We start from the raw sequence: 18,362 nt of genomic DNA, 5'->3' as shown, positions 1-18,362 counted from the left end.
AAGACAGGTTTTCAGCTTTCCTTCTGGAAGGAAGGAGAAAAGGAACGACAAGGTCATATTTTAAGAAATGCAGATGCTATTGTTTATGGCCATTTTGGAGAGATAAAATTTGTCTCAGCTCCACGCTCTCACACTAGATCCCACGTCATTCATCTGAGAAGTAAACGTCTGAGTCGTCCGAGCCAATACTACTGATGTTTAAGTCACAGACAGCCTAACCCAACCTTGCTGATCCAGTTCCATCCCAGGTCCCATTCATGGTTTTATCTGCTTTCTCGTCACACACAGCTCCACCAGGTTTGTCTCCCTTCTAAGAATAGCAGTGACTACAGGAGAGAAACTGAAGGAGGAGAACAGAAATGGAGGAATGCCTTTAGAATCAAACCAAGCACACTCCCATCACAAATTGAGGAAAGACATGGAAAAGTCATAAAAAGTAAAGCTATGCCTTCAGGCAATAGCTCTCTCTCTGACCCTTTAGTAAAAAAGAACAGCACTATAATATGAATCAAGAATCCTTGAATTGTAACTAAATTCAATCAAAATCAGGCATTAATGAGGGTGCTATAGTATTTTTTTACATCATCTAAGAGCTAACTGTGGGAAATCCCATTGAAGATCATTTTTGTATAGCTTATTTCTGAAGGTGATTGTACAGAAAAAGATTCTTCTCATATACTTTTGAGACAAGATTTTATCTTCTTATACAGCTCACCTGAAGATAATCCCTAAGAGATCATGTATTAATTCCTAATCATATGTTTTAATAAAATATGTGAACAAATGAAACACACAAGGCACCTTTAATTCAGTTGAAACTTGAGCTCCACACTAACTCTTCACCCAGAGGAGTCACAGCCCGCCTGTCTCACCTTGCCCTGGGGAGCATGAAGGTGAAGAACTCCAACACAGAGGAGCCAACAGCGGAGCCCACAGTTGGCTGAAGCCGCCCCAGTTTCTGCCTTCTCACCTGGAAGCTGGAGTTTATGCTTTCTTCCATGGTTTGTTGCTATAACGTTGTTTGGGCTCACAAGATGATTGCTTCTTATAACCCTAAAAATGCTTTGGAATTATTCAGTGTTAAATTCAGCTTAAGTGGGCTCAGCATGGTAGCCCAGTGGCTAAAGTTCTCACCTTGCACGCACCAGGATCCCATGTTGGTGCCTGTTCGTGTTCCGGCAGCCCCGCTTGCCATCCAGCAACCTGTTTGTGGCCTGGGAAAGTGGTCAAGAATGGCTCAAAGCCTTGGGACCCTGCGCCTGCGTGAGGGACCCAGAAGAAGCTCTAGATCAGCTCAGTCACTTGGGGAGTGAATCAGCAGATGGAAGATTTTCCTCTCTGTCTCTCCTCCTGTATATCCAATAAAAATAAAATAAATTCAATTTAAGAATGCAAAAGAGTACTTCAGCATCTTTCTTGTTCTTGGCCAACCCCAAAAGGAAAGAAACAGATTCTGTTTGGTCACTGAAAGTACTTATGTGCCAATACATCAATCTCTTATTTCCAACAGCCTTCAGAATTTGCTTTACTCCGTGGAGTCTACCACATTTCCGAATACAATAACTCACTTATCACTATCTCCTCAAAGGTCACATCCAAGCCTTAAAAAGTTGGTGGCACAGACCCATACTACCCTACCCCGAGATTGAACCCTCTACTCTCATTGCCAGAAATGCGCATCTTTTGTTTCCACGTGGCTATTTTCCACTCACATTAAGACCCACTATAAAATTCTTATGTTCTATGAAGTCTTTCCTCCTCCTCTAAACTCAAATTAACCTCTCCCATCAAACTCAACAAATAAACAGAGTGACTACTAAATGTTGAGACCATTCGAGGAGTAAGATACACAATAGGGGAAAAAAGTATGGGACATGTGACTCTTGTACTAGAAGATTAATCAAATAATCAATAGGGAAAGATAAGATTGACTATAATGCATGATGCAATTGAGTGGTCACAGTGCTATGATAGGGAACTGTGACCATATTAAGTCAGAAACTGTGAATCGTGTCCAACCTGCAAGTTAACAAAACAGCCTGCCAATTTTACACACATATATACAGAGAAAGACAAAAGACTCTAGAGTTAGAGATATGGGCAGCTCTTGTTACCCATGCCATACATAAGCCATTGTATCGGTTCCTCCCTGTCCCTCCTACACAGGAGGCATAATGGCATGAGAGATGGGTGTTACCTGTTCTTGCAGTAAGGCGCACAAGTGAGAAATCTTCAAGTTAGTAAGGAGCGTGTCCATTTCCACATTCTTGTGGAGAACAGAGACAAACATAGACAAGTCTTCTCCAGGAAGTAGAGGGAAGAAATGTGATTCCTCTGACACTCCAAGGAGGGGAAAGTCAGGCTCTTCTTTCCCAGACGTCTCCACGGTTCCAGGGAGGTGTATCTCAAAATCTTCCTAGGGAAATGCTCTTAACATCCAAGGCTATTTGCCATTTAAAAATGCTGTTGGATGAGAAGGCTTAGAGCAGTTAAAGAAAGAAAAAAAAAAAATCTCCCCTCGTCATGAAGATGGAAGAAATGTTTGCTGAAGAAAGAAGGTTTCGTTGAAGAATGGTGAGAGTCAATGGGATTGGGGCGCAATGCCAGGGGCATGGTGCGGTTGAGGAAGTGCCACGTGGCCGTACCATGTGTCCAGAGGTGAATCTAGAGAGCAGATCATGCAGGTGTTTGCTGGCCCGTGGAAGAGTTTGGCCAGTCACACCAAGCGCAGTAGAAAGTTACAGATGTGTCTTAGGCCAACAAGTGACAGCACGGGGAGTACACTTCTGCTGTGAAGGACGGACTGAGGTCAGGAAGACCTCGGGTTCCAGCCTGACGTGGAGCTTAGGTCAGCACACGGTCTTCATGCGTGTTTCCTCCAGTCCCACTCTTCCTGATACAGAGAATTGGACAAAGTAGAAAACTGTGGCCAGGAAGGTTAAATCACAGATGGGAAGCGCCTACCTCCCTGTGGCTTTCATGTTAACATGCTTTGACATAAGAATGTGGGAAATGTCAATTTACATCTTCTAATCTTCCAATTTTGTCTGTTTAGGATACTTTAATGCATACGTCAGAAAAGATTTAGAAGAAAAATTTTAATTTTGTCAAATAGTCATCTTCTGTAAAAAGTAATCGCTGAATTAGATTAAATCAGGGTGGCTTTAAATGAGGGCTGGCTTTGGTGACCTCATGGATAAGAAAAAAGAACTGAAAAATCAACCTAAGTGTCCATCAGTAAACAAATGAATGGGGCCCAACACAGTGGCCTAGCAGCTAAGGTCCTTGCCTTGAACGCACCGGGATTCCATATGGGTGCCAATTCTAATCCCAGCTGCTCAACTTTCCACCCAGCTCCCTGCTTGTGGCCTGGGGAAACAGTCGAGGACAGCCCAAAAGCCTTGGGACCCTGCACCCTTGTGGGAGACCTGGAGGTTCCTGGCTCCTGGCTTCGCATTGGCACAGCACCGGCCGTTGCGCTCACTTGGGGAGTGAATCATCGGACAGAGGCTCTGTCTCTCCTCCTCTCTGTATATCTAACTTTGTAATAAAAATAAATAAATCTTTAATATATATTTATATATAAATAAAAACAAAAGTGCCACCTGAGTTCACTTCTATGTGGCATCTAAAAGGGGAACTGGTAGCAGCAAAGAATAAAACGGTGGTTACCTCTCTGGTAACCCGGAGTGGGGCTTGAAGATTGAGGAACCCTTGCTTCAAGTATGCGCAATTTCGGATAAACAAGAGGAACAAGTTCAAGAGATCTGTTATCATGTGACTAAGGTTGGTAACGATATACTGTGTAGAAAATTCCAAAGGTAAGTGTGTGAATTAATACAGATGCTAATTAGCCCAATTAGCCATTCCACAACAAAGATATTTCAAAACATCATATCCTACCATCTATCATTTATATAATTCTGTTTGTCCACTAAAAATGTTTTCAAACCAGTTTTGAACCCAAAGCACTGGGATGAAAGGAAAGGGCTTACAATCCCGATTAGCATGATGGAAGAACGTCGTAGGTTAAAACAAAAGCGTTTGAACGCAGTTGCGTGAGCATTTTCTGCTTTCCTTCATGCGGTGGAGCAAAGCTCCTTCCTCTCCCCGTCAGCCGCGCCGGTTCGAGGTTTTTGCTCCTGGAGGTTGAATTGACCAAAGCAATGGTTATGGAGAAGCCAGGTCACCTGCTGGTCGGGCGGAAGTTTGTGAGGCAGTGCTACACACAGCGGAGCCAGGCCCCGAACACGCTGCACAGATTTTATAGGAAGAACCCTTCTTATGTCCATGTGGGGCTGGATTCCAATGGAAAGCCAGCAGACACGGTCTATGGACAGAAAGAAATCCATAGGAAAGCGATGTCACAGAACTTCACCAACCGCCACATCAAGATTGGCCACATCGACGCTCATGCTACTCTGAATGATGGTGTGTTGGTGCAGGTGATGGGGCTGCTCTCCAGCAACAACAACCAGGCTCTACGGAGATTCATGCCGACGGTCGTCCTAACCCCTGAGGGGTCTGTTGCAAAGAAGTTTTATGTTCCCAATGGTATCTTCAGAATCGAGGATGAGGTCTATGGTGGCTTTGCTACTGAGCCTCGGGAGGAATCTGAGGAAGAGGTAGAGGAGCCAGAGGAAAGACAGCAGACACCTGAGGTGGTACATGATGATTCAGGAACCTTCTATGATCAGACTGTCAGCAAGACTTGCAAGACCATCCAGAGGAGCCTGTTCATGAAGCGGAGCCCGATCCTGAGCCAGAACCAGAGCAAGAACCTACCTCTGAAATCCAACAGAAAAAGTCTGAGCCAGTATTAGAGGAAACTCCTCCTGAAGATGCACAGAAGAGTTCTTCCCCGGCACCTGCAGACATAACCCACCGAGGACATTCTCTTTGGCATCTGTGACCAGAAAGAACCTTCCAGCCAGTAGAGCTGTTCCAGTTACTGGGATACCACCTCATGTTGTTCAATTTCCAGCTTCACAAGCCTGTCTAGAGTCTAAGCCTGAATCTCAGATTCCACCGCAGAGGCCTCAGAGGGATCAAGAGTGTGAGAGCAACGAATAAACGTTCCTGCCCAGGGGGGACCCAGACCAATTCGGGAAGCAGATGAGTAAGGTGATGTTGAACCCCGAAGAATTGTGTGGCACCCTGACAGTCACCAGCTCTTCATTGGCAACCTGCCTCGTGAGGTGGAGAAGTCCGAACTGAAAGATTTCTTTCAAATTTATGGGAATGTGGTGGAGTTGCACATTAACAGCTGTGGCAAGCTACCTAATCTTGGTTTTGTTATGTTTGATAATCCTGAGCCTGTTCTGAAGGTCCTTAGTCACAGGCACATCATGTTCAGGGGTGAAGTACAACGGAACCTGGAAGAGAAGACTGGAGCTGCTAGGGAAGGAGACCATCGCGATAACCACCTGCGGCTACCTGGAGGGCTTGAGGTGGGCTGGGCAGTGGAATGACAGGCCCTGCGCGGGGAGGCATGCTACAAAACCTTGCTTTAGAGTGGCAGGGGCATTGCTCCAAGGCAGTGAATTGCCCTCCACTGATCGCCATGCAGCATAAAACCCTTAGCTCCTGCAGAATAGAGAATTTCTTCAACCAGCCTTTCAAGCCTTGGAGAATGACCTAGTCTGTTCTAAACTGCTGAAGTTTGTACAACTTGACTTTTGCGTTAATGGTGTGTGCTCCCATTAAGTTTTGGATTTATAAGGAAGAAAAAAGACTGCATTTCCTTGCTTATACTTTGCGTACACAGGGTGGACTTTTTGAAAAATAGCCATTTCCCCAAAGGAATGTGTTTTTCTTGTTACTGATATTTGGCATGTTTTATTCATTGGAATATTTCTCATTTTCTACATGTTTTCAAAAACCTGAGATCCAGGATTTGTTAAACATTATGAAGGCAGGAAAAATCCAAATTGTTTCTTCTTTGAGATTCATAACCTTCTCGTGTACAAAAATTGCCACTGGAAAATTTGACAAATTTGATTTTTGCTAGTATGGCTAATAACTGAATAAAAGGTGTTAATAGTAACTTTGTTTTGGTATGTGATGACCAACCGATTCTGAAACAGTTTCTACCACTGAAACTTAAATTGTGAGATAGATTTTTTTCTTGAACTTTTTTTTTAAGTAGAATTTTTTCATGTTTAGTTTGTATTTGTAAAAAAAAAAAGTAGTCTTAAAATCCAAATAACAAAAAAATCAGAGAAAAACTGCTGTGCCTTCTCTTTGATTGAAGTCTTGACGATTGTTTAAGCAAAAATTAAAAACACATACAAAAAAACATATTAAAAAAAAAAAAACCACCGGATTGGTTTGTACCAGGTCAGAGTAAGTGGGAATTATGGGATCCTTTTTGTCATCACCATGTATGTCTTCTGTTAACATTTGTTATGCCTTATTCTAGAACAGTCTCAAACTGGAACGCCTTTGGGGACAAATGTTTCTATAGAGTCTTTGGCATAAGTAGTTCTGCATCTGTATTAAGTTCCATTTTGATATTTAACCAGATTCTTAATCATAGCCCATAAGAAGGAATGTGACTTTAGTGTTGAACTTTGCTGATTCATTCAAGTGTCTATAACTTTTTTTTCTGAAATCATAGCCATCTGGTAAATTTTCCATTTTGTTAAAGTTCCCTTGTTGATGGGCATGTAGTGGGTATTTCTTGGAAACAGCCAATTTTTATTAAAATATTTCTGGAAGAAATTTTTAAAAAATAAATAAATAAAACAAAAGCTGGAAAAATGCAATGGGACAAGAGGGGGCAGAAGATACAATGGCATCCAGATTGGCTTTATGTATGAGACCCAGTTAAAAGTGTTACCTCTTGCATTTTCCCCTTCACCACAAATTTAATAACTATTTTCACTGCAGCTCCATCAATTTGAGTCTGGAAGTGCTATGATTCACTTCCCTAGAGCGTTTGCATAACATGTATCCCGCAGGTTTCATTTCTGTAAATCACGGCTTTGTCGGGGAGAAGGAGGGTGGATTCCAAGCGAGTGCCTGCCTTTGTGTAAGTTTTGAGACCAAAAGGAGATTGCATTTCCTGATTGCTAAGTTATCTGTGCTGTTCACTGAGAAATTATTTTCCCTGTAACACTTCTGTTTGTGTATTTGATAAAGTTAATATCTGTGAAATCAGTTGATTCTCGCTGCGCTAAATTATACCAGAATAGGCAGAAGATTGACTTCCTGGTATTGACAAGAGAGAACTCTCAATGTCTTTGGATTTATTATGTCTGGCAGTTGGAAAGAATTACAATAACACACAAAATTACTTCACATGTTTAGAGAGCAAAGAAAATTAACAGAGAGAAGGGTTCTTACGGTATTTTTTTGCCTTTTGATGAAGATTTCTGTTTCCTGTCAAACATTTCCTTGGAAATGAACGAGCGGCACACAATGCAAATTGATTTACCCACGCCTTAAGAAATACCTGAGGTTTAATTGCTTCTGAAATATTTATGCATACATACATAATTTAATGGCAAATTAATCCAGCTTTTATAATTACCTCCTATGGAGGCACGAGGTTCAGTCCCAAAGACTTAATTGTGGCTTGATGAAGCCATTTAGGTCACTACAACCAATAAGCCACACAGAAACTTTCTAAATACAGCAAGGGAGAAAAAGCTATCCTTTTTGAGCCTGAGCACTAAAGAAGAAATATAGTATTTGTGGTGAATCTGAACACCGTGGGCCTCAGAAAATATTGCACTGTTAATAATGAACTTTCTGAAAAATGTCTGCAGCATCACCCAGGAGCACAGCACTTGAACTTGAGTGATGCCTTTCCCTTGAGTCAGCATAGCACATACATTTACTGGTACAGTTACCTCCTGTGATGTTTCACTCATCATCTTGTGCCGCATATTGGACCACCCATTTCCTCTCCTTTACCGCTTTGCAGGCCAAGGCTGTATCCCTGGTTATAGCTCTCGGGTAGAGATTGATCCCAGATAACGCAGTGTCGGCATCCTTAGATTTCATCACCAGGAAAACAACTTTCTTGGTTCCAAGAATGTATATTTTAAAAGGCCAACATTCAAACTAAAAATTATACATTTTGACACTCCACTAGTTGACATGGTAGCTAAAACTGGTATCAAATGTACAGCTTACTAAATTGTTCGGTTATCTGGCACAATCTACTCCTAGTAGGACCATGCAGGAATCAGTATAATTGAATAGTATAGACAGGAGTCTGAGACTTGAAGAGGAAGTGCCATGAGAACAAGATGGTAATGTGCACAGACAGGCTCCTTATCCCAGCACGTGAAAGGGACCTTGGTTCACTGCTCTGTGTGTGGATCCTAGAGCAACATCTGCAGCCAGTCAGTTCTCAGTATTTATCAAATGGATGGTAACCCCATGCGCTGTACTCTACATCACACTGTCTTCCTAGGAAATGTTTGATACCTCCTCTTTGAACGTCATCCACCCTCTGGAGCCCTCATTCTCCTCACCACCCACTCAGCCTGTTCTTCAGACTTAGTGATTATCACCAGACTCCTAAACAACGCTCAGTTCTCTCCTTTACAAAGCCTTCTGGCACAACTCTGCTCATATGAACTTTTCACATCATTGAACACTTGCTCACGTGCTCTTACGTTGGCTTTTAATCGTATGCTTGTCTTGTCTCTCAGCTCCTCTCTGCCTTCTTTAATTCAACCAAGCCAGGTGGAGCTGTGCTCATCTGCAGGTGGAATGCATTTGTACTGAAGATTAAACAGGTAAACAGTGAAGTGTTGGCAACACAAACTGGATCCCTTTAACTCTTGCTATTACAGTGGAAAAGAGAAAAGGCAGATAGAATAAAATGAAAAAAAGAGAAATAAATTCTCATGGAAGATCCTCCTGGATAGCAATGCATTTTCCACCTACAGCCGTGAGATCCATGAGATCCTATTGTCCAGAAGACAGAAAATTTTATTTTAGAGTAGATATATTGTTCAGTTACTTTATAATAAGGAGAACGGACCTTCTAGCACTTCTGCAGAAATGAGTCATGTCATCTGACTGATGGCTTCCACTGTACCCTACTGAGAACTTCATGACACGGGCCAGCCAGGAGCTTCACCTGTAAATGATTTTTAATCTCAGAAACATGTATGTTGGGGTAGGTAGCCTGTTAATAAATGGCTTCACCTTTTGCCTCAAGCAAATAGCCCTCATTCTCAGTTGTGATTCCCATTACAGTTAGCTCCTTCAAGTGTGCTCAGCAAGGCAACTACTGCTCATGACCATGGCAGTTCACCACACAGATGTTGAGAGGGCACTGACCGACGAGGCGATCCCTGGACAAGGTCAGTTCTTTATAACCAGGAGACCAGTCTGGCTTCAAATGAGAATGTGGAAGAGGCTCTAACCTCCATTTTCTCCAGTCTCTATTTCTTTTTCTTTTTTCTTTTAAAATTATTCCTGATCACAAGACATAGGAAGTCACAATACCAGTGTCTGGGATCTGCTGGCTGCCCATTTGTCCACTTTGTGCAGCTATTAATATCCTTTGTACAATAGCAGGCTCACAGCGCCCCAACACCTTTTCAATAGCTATAGAGTGTAGGGGACCAGGTGGCAAGCTGAGCCACAGGCCATGCCCACTTACAGTGGGGAGGCTTCCCTTCGATAAGTATTCCAGCTCAGCCCTGCAAACTTTTTCTAAAATGATGAACAGGCCATAGACCCACCATGTCTCCACAGTCTTCAAGGGCTACGCCTGGCAGAAAGACCTCCAACAGTAGCAGTGATGGAGGTCCTCTTGTGCCCCCAGTTGTCTGTGTCCCGGGCTCCCCATGGCGGTGATGGAGTTAGGACAGGCCAGATGAAGCATGAAGAATAAAATGTTTATTGGTCTCAGACCATGAGTCCATGAATCTTGAGGATCTATGCAAATTCATCATTTTTTTTTTTAACTGTTTCCATGGCCTTGTGAGTTACTTTTTCTTTTGGCAATGAATCTTGGTCTTCTTTTCCTCCAGTTTGGCTGTCACCGCCTGGTTCTTCCAGCCAACTTGATGAGCATCCCAGGTAGGTTAACTTCCTCACAGGCTTTTAGACAAACAGCCTGGAGTACTGCAGAAACCGTTCACTGCTGTTTCTTGTTGTTGGCTGGCAGGATTCCATCAAACATCTTGAGACAATCAGGACAGCCTGGCCCCGTCAGGTCTTATGCAGCAACATACCTCACACAATTTGTCAAAATCTGAGACTGGGAATGTGAAAGTGGTAGGGGTCCCAGGAGGGAATGGTGTTCATCACTTCAGAAGGAAGGCCAGGGACTTGAATTTCTTTCTGTGGAAATTGCCAGATATGCTGCTGCCCTCTCAGTGCACACCCACCACCTTCCACCCAGCAGCACCTTCTGGACCAACATGGCTCAGATGCCCATGGCCATGCGGCACCATGTCTCTCTACCATGTTCAGCAACCACCTGGGAAAGCTGGTCTTACTTGCACTCTCTCCCTACATCGTGACCTTGAGGAATGTGGATTTTTATGGGCCCACACACACACCTCCCCATGTCACGGACTCATTACTAACAGCTACTGTAGGTGATATTTTGGGGAACTCTGCCTACATGCACTGACATCATCATTTTAGACCATCACATCCTCTCCTCATGCTCTGGATAGTCCCTTCGTCTGGCTAAAACCCAGAAGCTATAGCCATAGTTTTCCTTCATGCCCTGTGGGAGTCAGCAAAAAGCCAAATTCTCCATATGTATTTAATTGAATTAAAACTCACTCCACTTAAAGTTTAGAAAATCGTTATTTTCAGATATTGAAATAGAGTAATTAAAACAGTTTCTTGGGGTTGGAGCTGTGGGTTGCCTGCCTACTATGTTGGCGTCCCATATGGGTGATGATTTGAGTCCCATTACTCCATTTCCTATCCAGACCTTCATTAGCCTGGGAAAAGCAGCAGAGGATGGTCCAAATGCTTGGGCTACCACATGCACATGGATAACCTGAAAGGAGCTCCCAGCTCCAGCCTTCAGCTTGGCCCAGGCTTGGCCATTGAGGCCATTTGGGGGAGTGAGCTAGTGAACCGGAGGATCGAAGGCATTTCTATCTCTCTCTCTCCATGTCACTCCAACTCTGCCTTTAAAATAAATAATTAAAGCTTGAAAAAAGGAGTCTCCTAACCCGTCAAAATCTGAGACTCTTTGTAAGCAAAGTTTCCTGGGTCTCCCTTCAAATTTTAAGAAAATACTGATTTGCAAGGGAGGAATATGATCAACCATCACCTGCTTCTTAATGGGATGTGCTATCAGAAACAGAGTCCTACTACCAAAACCCCACTGAAGTTTGCAAAAATTCAAGAGATCTGACATTTTTATAAGTAAATTATGTTTCTGCAGCATCAATAATCTTCTGTTATTTAAGGCATCACTGTAGACCTCAAAGTTTTTGAAAGCAATATTTCAAGGATTATTGTTTATAAAATTAGAGCATCTTCCCTAATATTCACATTTCGAAAGTTTCTGACCTAGCAACATGCAATGGCTGGAAAGAAATGGACTCTATCTGGGAAAAACATCTGGCACAACTACCTTTCATGATAGAGGTCCTCTTTTGCAGAAACATGAGAGAGCTTTATGAGTTCTCAAAAAGATTTCCCTTATGCCTTCAAAACTAAACTCATTCTTCCTGATAAAAATTTATTTATTTATTTGAAAGATGGATTTAAAGAGCAAGAGGGAAAAACCAAGAGACAGATCTTCCATCCTCCGTACATCCCCAGTGGCTGCAGCAGTTGCACTGGACTAAGCGGAAAGCAACATCCTGAAATTCTCTCTGGGTTTCCCATGTGGGTAGCAGCGGTCAGCTCCACAACTTTTCCAGTTGCATTTGCAGGGAGCCAGAGCAGAAGCAGAGCAGTCAGACTCAAATCAGTGCTCCAATAAGGATGCAAATGACACGGTAGACTCTAAACCAGCTGTGCCATGTGGCTGCCCGTAAATCAGTCTAGAGCACAGCTGATTCTCCATTCGCGAGTTGTGTACCGGTCTCAGTTTGACCCTCGTTTCTTAGACGTGAGTCTCCCAACATCACTGATGTGAACTCCTGCATGCTTTGAAAGACTCGCAGTCTCACATTTTAGTTTACTTTGTGTTTGCACTTAAACGTTGAATCTGTGTGGAGGGCTGGACGGGAGCAAAAGCGGGAGAGGATATCTAGGAGTAGACTGAGTACTTGGTCAATTAATATGTGAATACTTTCATGCTTCTATTTTCCAACAAGTTTGTAATCATGGTAATCTGATAATAAATATTAAGATAATTAGGACCCTCATATATCAAAATGCTAATGGCAGGAACTCTAAGTAGTGGGATTATGGGTAATAAAAATGATAACTGACATTAATTGAGTGTTTGCTATGCATGTTAAGCACTTTAAAATGATGCCCTCATTTTAGATTCACAGAAACCTCCCCCTCCCCCCCCGAGAGAGCTACTATTATTTTTTCCTCTTTTCAATTGAGGAAGCTGAGGTTTAGAGAGGTTAAAATTCTTACCCAATACCACAATGGTAAGTGATCAGGCAAAGACTCAACTCACTTGTCTGACCTCAGAGCAAATTGTCTTCATCACCTCACTTATAATTTCTTCATGCAAAAAAAAAAAATTATTACCACTGCCACGATGGTCACCATGGTGATTTCCTCCAATGGCTACGCACAGCACTCACCTCCTATAGCTTATCAGAGAATTCTTTAATCTGTTAATGGTCCATTTGATAAGTACAATTCCTCTCCGAAATTGATTTCTCTGGACTTTTATTACAATTAACTAATGTTTCCTTTTTTGAAAACATGAACCTGTAGTCAAAGTTTCTTCATTGCTGACCAATCTCTGGCTAGAAACCCACAGCTTTTGTTGTTTTCAAATTTCTGCTTTTGGTGGGAATACCCACTCATCTCTTCCTCCCAAAGCACCTCAGAACACAGGGGCCCCAAAGAAGGAACTCAACTAAGTTAGACGGGCTGGAAATTACGTAGTCTCCTTGCAGGAGACAGGAAACACTTATTTAGAATTTGTAAGTTTTTCATTCAGGTAACATCTGTTCCTATTCTTCCTTGGTATCCATATTCATGTTGATCACAGCATGTTAAATATCATCTTTATAGGTTTTTACTCATTTTACATGTTATTAGTGTTTGGCGCTTTATTTGTAGTATTTGTGCAGTGATGAACCTGAGTAGCCCAAACCGTAAGATAGCTACTTACATCAAACTTTTCAAAAGTTCATGGGAAATGGACTTTCAAATATGCTTACTTTGGTGCTAGAAACTTAAAATCCATTCATGATTTTTTCATAATGTATATTTCCATAAAGTCTTTGAAGATCCCTTGTATGCACAGATTTCAAAAACTTTTCGCAGCAAATTGAGTCAATTCCATTTCAGTGACCTCTCTGAAGTCACCTCATATAAAAGTCTAGAGTAACAAGGAACCATAGGCAGAAACATTGCAGCAGTGAGGGTGCAGGGCGGGAATCCTTCAGACAAACAGAAGACCACAAGGGGACAATTGAAGAAACATGGGCTCTGAGAGGCAGCCCAGGGAGGGTTGTGCTACCAGTAGACCCGAATACTTCCCCAGTCATTTTCAAAAGTTGTCAGCAGCTCAGTGGCAACTGGTACACAGAGAGCTCCATGCAACTCCGGTGCCTTCAACATTAGAGCATTTACATGTCAGTCAGTTAGTGCCTTGCACACCAAGGGCCAGAGTGCCTCCCTTGATCCTCTGTAGTATCAACATCAGGGCCAGCTGAAGTCAGGTTAGATTTATGATGTTCTCTCCAATAAGCCAAGAGATTAAGGACTGATAATCTGGATGGAATAAATCCATAGATGAAGGAACAGACTTCAAAGGATGAAAGACTTTCTTGCCAGTGACATACGATCTTGTATTAGTACCCAAGGCTGTTCTGGAAGCTAGACTTATTTCTATTGACCAGTTGGGAGAAGCGATGTGCACCTGCCCACACCAGACTCTCATGGAAAGCTTGCAGCCCCTGATTCTCTTTCCCATTGCCCAGAAGACAGAAAAACACAAGACTGCCTGTGAACTTTCTGAAATAATGGACACACATCTCCCCTCTCTCACACGGTATCTACTAGCCCCATGTGAGCCCTGCAAATAGGGCAAGTACAGCTGGCATCTTGAATATTTAATTTTATTTAATATGGTTTAAACTTAAACGCAGCTATTATGTTGGGCACTGCAGCTTAGCAGTTGGTGGGGCCACAAGATGAAAGCTGAGTTCCTGAATCATTACGTAAAGGAGGGAGAACACTCTTTCTATCACATATTCTTTATAATTTGGGGGTGGCAGAGGATTGATTTGGCTTTGCAATTAACCTGTTTTAACCAACACCTCCAGGAAAATCATCCTAATTGCTTTATACATGTTGTGGAATTGGCCAAATAGAGTACTCTGGGTGTGACTGAAAACAGATGGGAAGGAATGGAAAATGTAAATGTTCTTCTAAATTGCTAAAACTATTTGGCAGAGATAGATAGTAGCCAATACACTAGGAAGCAAAATAAGGCTTATCAAAGGCACAGAAATTCTTACCATGGTTATTGTTTGATACTCCATCAGTTTTATTCTGACTAACTTATAAACAAAACTTCCTTTTACTACAAATAGAACTCCCCCCTACCCCGGTCAATGAGAAAATCATTCTGAGACAACCTCACATGCAGTACACTAATATAACACCACCTTTCTCTAGAAGCCACAAGTTCCCCCAAACAGTTGCAGATTTCCTCAACATTCATTGTCAATAACCAGTTCTTACAGCAAGTTCTGAACACTGGCAGCCTGCACAGCCCCAAAACAAGCAGTTCACAAAAGTAGTCCAGGCACACCAGCATTGCGCCTCCCCTCTTGCAAGAGCTGTGTCAGCTTCGCAGTGGGTCTGTGCTGAAGGTGCAGAGTTTAGCATCTGTTCTAAGACAACTTAGAGCATGCTCTCTTAACTGGTTATTACCATTGTGCTTGAGAAGGCTGAAGAAAGTCTGACTGTCTTCCCTGCACAGCTCCACAGATGAGAAGAAGTTGAAAATAAAAAGCACATTGAGATAGGAAGGCATGAGTAAACTGATGGCTGTTTAGCTTGTAGTCATTTTTTTTTAAAGACTAGCCATCACTACCATCAGGAAAGGTCATGACAGTGGCTGTGAAGAGCAGTGAGCCCTCATGATGCAGAGGCTGCTGCTGTAATTAAAGCTGAGGCCACAGCATGGAGGCTGATCTCAGCTCCATGATGTCCTCCCAGCTTTCTAGGAAGACCTTTTTGCTCTTGACTGTGGAACCCATGATTAGGAGTTGGACATACCCTGTTTATGGTGTGACTGCTTCTCCTCCAGCCAGCCGAGTGACTGGGAGTAGGTGTCCCCTTTCCCGGAAGGATGAAAGGGCGGAGTGCAGACACGTGAAGCCCATAGGAACCGCACATGGTTCCGTTCAATGCATGAAGCTGTTCTGTATTTCTTGAGAGTTTTCAGTCCTCCCCCACCTGACAGCATCCCTCTGTCTCAGCTCTAAAGGGTCACACAGCAACCCTGGCCCATTTCATTTTTTAAAGCCTCAAATGTCATTCATTGAAAACTGCTTCATAGCACAACTGAAAAACATAGGCCCCTTTCAGCAATCAGATACAAAGGAAGCCACTGCACAGGGTAGGATACACAGGTCACTCATTACAAAACAGAGAGGTGGGACATTAGTAGGCACTCCAAACTCTAAGCCAGAGAGCCTCCTCTTGGCTGCCTTGGCTGCCAAGCTTACCACTTTCCTTGCTTCCATTACTGCTCTATGTGATAAACTGCATTCCCCTTTAACTTACAAGACACATGCGTGATGATCACACAATGATCACACAATTCATGCAGGGTCTCCTCACCTTTCTCACCTTTCTCAATCCCGGATTGATGGGATTTGAATGTTCAGTATGCCTTCATTATTCAGAGCTTGCATCCTAATGGCCTGGAGTTTTCCAAGCAGTCCATGTACAAGACCTGGACTTTCCAATCGTGAATGCCAGGAGGGTGTCAATCGTCTACCAAGATCCTGGATGAAGTAATAGGGTACAAACGGCATCTCTTTAAAGGTCTGGCCTCTTTGCACTGTTGCTTAAGGAGCAAGGTTCAACACGTGGACTTGGAAGGGACACATGCAAGCCACAGCACTGCCCAGCGTGCCTCGCTTCTCCTTTTCCAAGGTGTAGAGAAGCTATCGGAAACAACTGCCCAGCCACAGACGGCCTTCCTCCTCCTCAAGTCCATGCATCTGGGCAGAGTCTCGGGGCCTGTTCGGCTAAGGGGACATGAGCAGAAAGGGCAAGTGTTGTTTGCTGACTGACATGGTTAAACAGACAGCATCGCCTTCTCCACACTCCCTTCTCGATATGAGTGCTAATCACAGGCTGAAAGACATAGAACCGCAAAATGGAGGAAATGTTCAGAATCCTTCATTCCTCAGACCCCAGGCCGCCTTACTGGAACCATCCACATGAAACCGCTTAGTATTGCTTCTACTGCTGAAGCTGTTACCTTGACTAGTAGTGTGTGTGTACTGAAGCCAGTTAGGTATTCAGTGCATTCTTATAACTAGCACCTGGCTGTTGTAGCATGTGGAACTTAAAAAGAAGTAACAACTTTATTACATTAAAACATAGCTAAGGGCCAGATGCAGTAGCCTAGGTGCCTAAAGTCCTTGCCTTACATGTGCCAGGATTCCATATGGGTTCTGGTTCATATCCCGGCTGCCCCACTTTCCTTCCAGTTCCTTGCTTGTGGCCTGGGAAAGCAGTCAGTTCAGGACAGCCCAAAGCCTTGGGAGCCTGCACCCATGTAGGGGACCAAAAAGAAGCTCCTGGCTCCTAGCTTCAGATTGACTCAGCTTCAGCTGTTACAGCCACCTGGGAAGTGAACCAGCAGATGGAAGATCTTTCCCTGTGTTTCTCCTCTCTGTAACTCTGACTTTCTAGTAGAAATAAATAAATCTTTTTTTTAAATACCTAATTCACTGTTATCTGATAAGAACATAAATTTTGTACCACTGCTGCAGAAAATGAATTGGCAAAATTAAAATCTTCCAAGATCAAAACTTTACATACTCTATGACCCATTTGAATGTGTTCATATGTTCATCAAAACAGTATTATGATATATATATATCATACATAAAATGGAAATTACTCCACCTTAAAAAAGAAAGTTCTGATATAAGCTGCTGTGGATGAACTTCAAACACATTATGCTGAGTGCTGTAACTCATCCGGAGCAGCGACATGCTCCATGGATCCACTGGTGCAAGTGCCCAGAGAAGCGGGCTGCACAGACAAGGCCGACGTTTGAGCAAGCCCCGAGGTCGAGTGGAATAAAGAGCTGTTGTTTAATGGGCATAGACTTTCAACTTTGCAACATGACAGAGTCTTGAACAAGTTGCATAACCATATGAACATACTGTTTCAAATAAAAACAAAACTGCAGGGGACCCATGTTGTGGCACAGTACATTGCAGCTGCCATCCTGAAATGCCAGCATCCAGTACCAATTCATGACCCAGCTGCTGTATGTGCATTCCAGCTTCCTGTTAACATGCCCGGGAAAGCAGCAGAAGACCCAAGAGTTTGGACCCTTGCCATCCACACTGGGAGACCTGCATGGAGTTCCGGGCTCTGGGCCTCATCACAACCCCATCTGGTTTGCCCCTTAGGGAGTAACCAGCAAACAGCAGCTCTCTCCCTCTATCTCTCCTTCTCTATGTAGCTCTACCTTCAAATAAATAAATAATATGTTTAAAATTGTCACACGAATTTCGGTTTATTTAAACAAAGAAAAAATTTACACATCAGGACTCAGACCAGAGAAGACTCCCAGAGCTTCACGCAGCAGTGTGAGCAGCAAGTGTTTGTAGACCAAACAGAAAAGCAGAGTAGAGAAATAATCTAGCCGGCTCTAGGTAGACATACTTCATTCTGGCCTGGCATGTAAGTTATGTTCCTTATTTGAATATGTTCTGATCAGCGGGCTGTCTGTAATCTGCCAAAGTTCAGCTGTCTGTAATTGGCTGAAACCCAGATTTTATTAGAAAAAAAAAATACTGCTTAATTGGACTTCAGGTTGGTTACTTACTAAGTTAGGTTTTGAGTTATAATGAAGGGACTCAAAGTACACAGCTTCCTGCCCATGACTTTCTGTTTACTTATTTTAATAGTAGGTAACTCCACTGAGCTGTATACTTAAAAGTGGTTGAAATGGCCCTGGGCATCTGGCCCAGGAGCTGGGATGCAGGACGGGAGGCCCACATCCCACATCCGAG

At 43.0% G+C, this 18,362-nt stretch overlaps 2 pseudogenes; one reads left to right on the top strand and one right to left on the bottom strand.

Annotated features, from left to right (window-relative positions):
- Positions 1-4,107: 4,107 nt before the first annotated feature.
- LOC121171329 lies at positions 4,108-5,543 on the top strand (annotated as a pseudogene).
- Positions 5,544-9,876: 4,333 nt separating this feature from the next.
- On the bottom strand, positions 9,877-10,427 carry LOC121171117 (annotated as a pseudogene).
- Between the last annotated feature and the right edge of the window lie 7,935 nt (positions 10,428-18,362).

Source organism: Ochotona curzoniae, unplaced genomic scaffold, assembly GCF_017591425.1.
Source record: "Ochotona curzoniae isolate NIBS_2020 unplaced genomic scaffold, NIBS_Ocur_1.0 scaffold_2587, whole genome shotgun sequence".
Lineage (NCBI taxonomy): Eukaryota > Metazoa > Chordata > Mammalia > Lagomorpha > Ochotonidae > Ochotona > Ochotona curzoniae.
The sequence above is the reverse complement of the archived record's forward strand: the minus strand, read 5'-3'. Positions and strand labels throughout refer to the sequence as shown.